Raw genomic sequence first — 6,059 nt, 5'->3', positions numbered from 1 at the left:
ATCTGAAAAATCTTGTCTGTTGTTTCTTGGATCAATTCTGGACCAGTCATTTGCTTGTCACCCACTTCAGCCCAGCACAGTGGGGATCTACACTTGCGCCCATACAAAGCTTCAAACGGCGCAGCCTTGAGGCTTGTGTGATAGCTGTTGTTGTAAGAAAATTCAACCAATGGGAGATGAGTATCCCAGCTACCTCCGAAATCGATCGCGCACGCGCGTAGCATATCTTCCAATGTCTGGATTGTTCGCTCGCTTTGCCCATCCGTTTGAGGATGATAAGCTGTACTCATATCAAGGCGAGTACCTAGAGCTCCTTGTAACGATCTCCAAAACCTTGATGTGAACCGACTATCTCTATCAGAAATGATGGACACTGGGACTCCATGTTTTGAAACTACTTCTCGAATATACAATCGGGCTAACTTTTCCATCTTATCGGTTTCCTTGATTGGCAGGAAGTGCGCTGACTTAGTTAGCCGATCCACAATAACCCAGATCGTGTCGTAACCCCCAGGTGTCCTTGGCAATTTGGTGATGAAGTCCATAGAGATTTGTTCCCACTTCCACATGGGAATTTCTGGCTGTTGAAGCAACCCTGATGGTTTCTGGTATTCAGCCTTTACCTTCGAACACGTCAGGCACTTACTGACATACGTCGCGATGGCGCCTTTAAGATTGGGCCACCAATACAGCGCTTTAACATCTTGGTACATCTTGTCTGTGCCAGGATGTACGGAATACCGCGTCTTGTGAGCTTCGTTTAATACTTGCTCTCGCAATCCTCCCTTGAGAGGGACCCATATGCGGTTAGCAAAATACCGAGTGTCGTTCTCTTTGAGCTCCAAATCCTTAATCATACCCCCAAGGGATTCGTTTTTAACAAACTCTGGTTTCAAGGCTTCTTGCTGAGCGTCTCGGATGCGGGTAGAGAGATCTGCGCGAATGGTCAACCTTAGAGCCTTGACTCGTAGCGTTTTTATTCGCTCCTTCCTACTTAGCGCGTCTGCTACCACATTCGCCTTTCCAGGGTGGTACTTAATTTTACAATCATAATCATTCAACAACTCCACCCATCTTCGTTGCCTCATGTTTAAATCCTTTTAATCAAATATATGTTGAAGGCTCTTGTGATCCGTAAAGATTATACACTTTGTACCATAGAGGTAATGGCGCCAAATCTTTAGCGCGAAGACAACCGCTCCAAGTTCCAGATCATGCGTTGTGTAGTTCTTTTCATCGGTCTTGAGTTGGCGTGAGGCATACGCTATGACTTTGTCTCGCTGCATAAGGACACATCCGAGTCCCTGATGTGAAGCGTCGCAGTAAACGACGATGTCATCCGTCCCCTCGGGTAAAGACAAAATTGGCGCACTACATAACTTCTGTTTTAACATCTGAAATGTTGTTTCCTGATTTTCGCCCCAAACAAACTTCTTGTCTTTCTGAGTTAGCGCGGTCAGTGGTAGAGCTATCTTGGAGAAGTTCTCAATGAAGTGTCGATAGTAGCCAGCTAGTCCTAGGAATTGCCTCACCTCCGTTGGGGTTTTTGGCGCTTCCCAGTTTTCGATGGCCTCGACTTTGGAAGGATCAACGTGTATTCCTTTCTCGTTTACAACGTGACCGAGAAAATGAACTTCTCTAAGCCAAAACTCGCACTTGGAAAACTTCGCATACAACTTTTCTTTCCTCAACAATTCCAAAATCAATCTTAGGTGTTGCTCATGCTCGGCCTTGGTCCGAGAGTAAATCAGAATATCATCTATAAACACAATCACAAACTTGTCCAAGTATGGTTTGCACACGCGGTTCATCAGATCCATGAACACAGCCGGCGCATTAGTTAGCCCGAAAGGCATCACTAAGAACTCATAATGGCCGTATCTAGTTCGGAAGGCTGTTTTCGGCACATCTTCCTCATGGACCCTAAGTTGGTGGTATCCTGACCGTAGATCTATCTTCGAATAATAGCTGGATCCCTGCAACTGGTCAAATAAGTCGTCAATCCTCGGTAAGGGGTACCGATTCTTGACTGTCAGCTTGTTCAGCTCCCTATAGTCAATACACATCCGGAAAGAACCATCCTTCTTCTTAACAAACAGCACTGGAGCTCCCCAAGGTGAAAAGCTTGGGCGTATGAAACCCTTATCCAATAGTTCCTGTAACTGATTGGATAGCTCTTGCATCTCAGATGGAGCTAATCGATAAGGCGCTCGAGCTACTGGCGCAGCTCCTGGGGTTAAATCAATACGAAATTCGACTTGTCGCGGCGGCGGTAATCCGGACAAATCTTCAGGGAAAACTTCTGGAAATTCGCGCACTACTGGTAAGTCTTCAATTCTTCGCTCATCTCCTTTCTTCTCTACTACATGCGCCAGGAAGGCGTAGCACCCTTTCCTTAGGCACTTGCGCGCTTTTAGGCACGAAATTAGTTTCGTCGCAACTCCCCTTCTTTCCCCTTGAATCACCAAGGTTTCTCCGTTCAACAGTGGGACCCGAACCTGCTTCTCATGGCAAATAACTTCCGCGTGGTTCTCGACTAACCAATCCATACCTATCACAATGTCAAAACTTCCCAAGTCTATTGGCAATAAGTTAATATTGAACCCGTGACCTCCCATGACTATTACACATTGTTCGGTTCTTTCGTTCGCGTATAACTGCCTACCATTGGCTAGTTCTATAGTATAAGGCGTGTCTAGCCTACTGCTTGCTAGGCCTAGGGAGTTTTTAAACTCGGCGGATACAAAACTTAGGTCAGCGCCAGTATCAAATAAGACAGATGCAAAATGGCCGTTAAGCAAAAACGTACCGGTTACCACATTCGGCTCTTCTTTAGCTTCGCCTGCGCCGATCACAAAAGCTCTCCCGCGAGCTTGGTTTCCCCTTTGCGGGCAATCCCGACTAAAATGCCCTGGCTTCCCGCATGCGTAGCAGTTGCCGCTTGCTCCCGCTTCTCTGACACGGCAATTCATCGTCTTGTGCCCTGGTCTGCCACATCATTCGATTCTTGCGCATTCACCCTCGTGGTGATACTTGCATTTGTTGCACCATGGGCGAGGCCCGTTGTATCCTTTCCTTGATGGCTCCGCGGCTTGGATCGCGTAAGCCCTTACGTTCTCCTGCTTCTTGAACGGTGGTTGCTTGGAGTCGGACCCTCGGTGGTGAGAGTTCCACTTCCTCTTGGGATCAGAGGTTCGCTGCTCGATTCCTCGCGTAGTTAACATACCCGCACGGACCGTATCCCTTGTAAGGGTGATGGCCCGCGCTACCGCCTCATCAAAGGTTGGAGGCGCTGCGGCGTTGAGCGGAACTCTAACAACAGGAGGTAACCCAAAGATATACCTCTCGATCTTCTTTTCCTCCGTGTTTGCCATGTCTGGCACCAACTGGCAAAGCTCGTTGAACCGGTTGTTGTAGGCGTCGATATCCGTTCCTACCATGGTGTGGTTCCAGAATTCCTGCTGCAGACTCTGGATTTCTGCGCGAGAGCAGAACTTTCTCATCATCATCTCCTTCAGCTCCTCCCAGGTTTTGTGAAGAGCAACTTCTCGCCCCAAGGTCTTCACTTGAAGCTTCCACCAAGATGAAGCTGCTTCTTGGAACATGCAGGTCGCGTAAAGGACCTTCTGGTTCTCACTACATCCGCTAATGGAGAGAACTGTCTCCATCTTGTCAATCCAGTTGTAGAGCCCAATGGCCCCTTCGGTACCCTTGAATGGCCAAGGCTTACAGGCCATGAATGTCTTGTAGGAGCATCCCTTGTCCAAGGCTCCTGATTCGGGTTCTGGGGTCTCATTCTGACGACCCTGACTTGATTCGGCCTTGCTGGCCTCATGTGTCGCAATTGCCTGCGCGATTATTTCCGCGAGTTCCTCGGGTGTCATGGTAATTCCCTTGGCTTTAGTTGGAGGCATTCTTGCTTTAAAAGAGAATGAAAATATATTAAACTTAGCGCATTTACTCTGAGCACATAATGTTCTTTATCTTTATTCACTAGACACTGTGTGACCCGTGTTCCTAAGTGTGTGTATAGTTTCTTTTGAAAATATTTTCTTTGAAAAATATTTCATGCGATTCCCCAACGGTTAAAGTCTAGGTTAAAACTTCTTTTCCTAGTTCGCTATAACCAGTGCTCTGATACCAATCTGTCACACCCGGCCCTGAGCGGCGGAAACAGCCGGGCGCGCGCGAGTGGGGATTGATAATTAAGCACGGGCCATTGCAAACATTCAAAGTAAGATTTTCATTGCGCATGAAATGTTTAATACAAATACATTACATTGTTTAAAAATTACATAAAAACATCCAAGTATAAAAACTGTTGAAGATTTCCACGCCGTATCCCCTTGCGCGGCGGGAACAACCACGCGCATCGAAGGGATAGAACTAAAATCTTCCAAAAAGCTAGTTTTAGATGTTCAGCGTGAGGTGCTCTAAGTGTGACTCCATGCGCTACCTAGTTATCTCCTGAAAGACACGTAAAAACATTTGAATCAGTATAAACTGAGTGAGTTCACAAGTTTTAGTAACTTGATAAATCGTATTGCATCATAATCTTGATAAAAATCATTCTGAAACGTAATTCTGATAGCATCATTAAAACACATGCTTGGTAAAACATAGTTCTATCAACACATTCTGATAAAATCGTCCCGCGGGTTACGCTGCGAACATTTCTGGGAACTGTGCTCGTCTGTGTAAGTGGCGCTGCCACTACGAGCGAATAATACCGTCCCGCGGGTTACACGCAGACGTTGTGCCGGAAAACAAGGCGCTCGTCCATGCAAAGAGGTGCGACCCCTACGAGCGGGCTCAAACCCATAGTACTGCCCCATGACCATACTAGGCACTCGTCCATGCAAAGAGGTGCGACCCCTACGAGTGGGTGGATCAAACCAGCAGTCCCTACCCTTAGAGTTCCAATGGTAAAGTGATCACTTACTCGAGTTCTAGCGCACATACATCGAAAACCTTAGATAACCGTTCGCATTGCTCATTATGAAATATAATTTAAACACATAATCGCTTGCATAGCTTGTAAGTATACCATGATAAAACATTATTTAAGTACGTGTCCCTCGCCCCGAAAACAGTTTAAAAACAGTGAAAACAGCGAGAATAGGGGCTGTGAGACTCACCTGTGGTTCTTGTTAAGGGATTAATCGAGATTCGGGTTTTCTTGGTGTTGGCCTCGGAATTGAAGGTCTAGAATGCGATTAAATAACAAGAAGTATATATATTAAGATCAAGAATTAGGAGAATATAAGGGTTGGAAAGCAGATCTCAAGGTTATATTCTTGGCTTACCTGGTAACAGGATCGGAAACGAAAACAACGGATGCTTGGGAGATGATTAGTGCAAGTTGCAGTTCTTAAGAGAGAAGTTTGAAGTGTGTTTTGGGTGATAGTTTAGGTTACATATTTATAGGCAAACTCAAGGGAACACAATCCCTTGCTTTAGGGGATTGTAATCTTTTCATATCTAGGTGTAATGATGATGAGGTATGGAAATTATTATTATTTATTTAAAAGTGGAGTAGTGGATAAAAGATTTTGATTTGATTTGGTCAGGACATGCAGGTCTGGGGTTGGTGAGAATAGGGTGGCTGACAGTTGACTTTTCATGTTACAGTGTGCTTTTTCAGGTACTTTTGTCCGTGTACAGTAAAAAGTGGAAAATCTCTGAAACACGCTACTGTTTCCTTTTGGGCGGGAGTAATCTCCTTACGTCTGGAGAATAGACTAAGTGTTCTGTGCGTATCACTTTGTGCGCATAGCTTTCTGCGTGAAGGACATTTCTTTGCTGCGGGTAGGTGCGTAACCTTCTCGCAGTTAGGACATTGAGTTTCATTTGTAGATTCTCCAGGTGGCCTTGGTATTTCAACATAGTGATCAGTTATGTTGAAGTCAATTCCATCTTGGAGCTTCAGACAAACTAGCTCTCAATGTTCCCGCCATGCGGGGAGGTTAGTTCCCTTCCGCACGCGCATAAACGATTTAGGATGCACCCGCCTTAGCATCATGCGGGATGGTCAACCCATTAGACAACATAACGTTAAG

Source organism: Bidens hawaiensis, unplaced genomic scaffold (genome assembly GCF_021521415.1).
Source record: "Bidens hawaiensis isolate Kalapana, Puna unplaced genomic scaffold, B.hawaiensis_p1.1 tig00035505_1, whole genome shotgun sequence".
In the NCBI taxonomy this organism is placed as follows: Eukaryota; Viridiplantae; Streptophyta; class Magnoliopsida; order Asterales; family Asteraceae; genus Bidens; species Bidens hawaiensis.
This window is presented reverse-complemented; position numbering follows the sequence as displayed.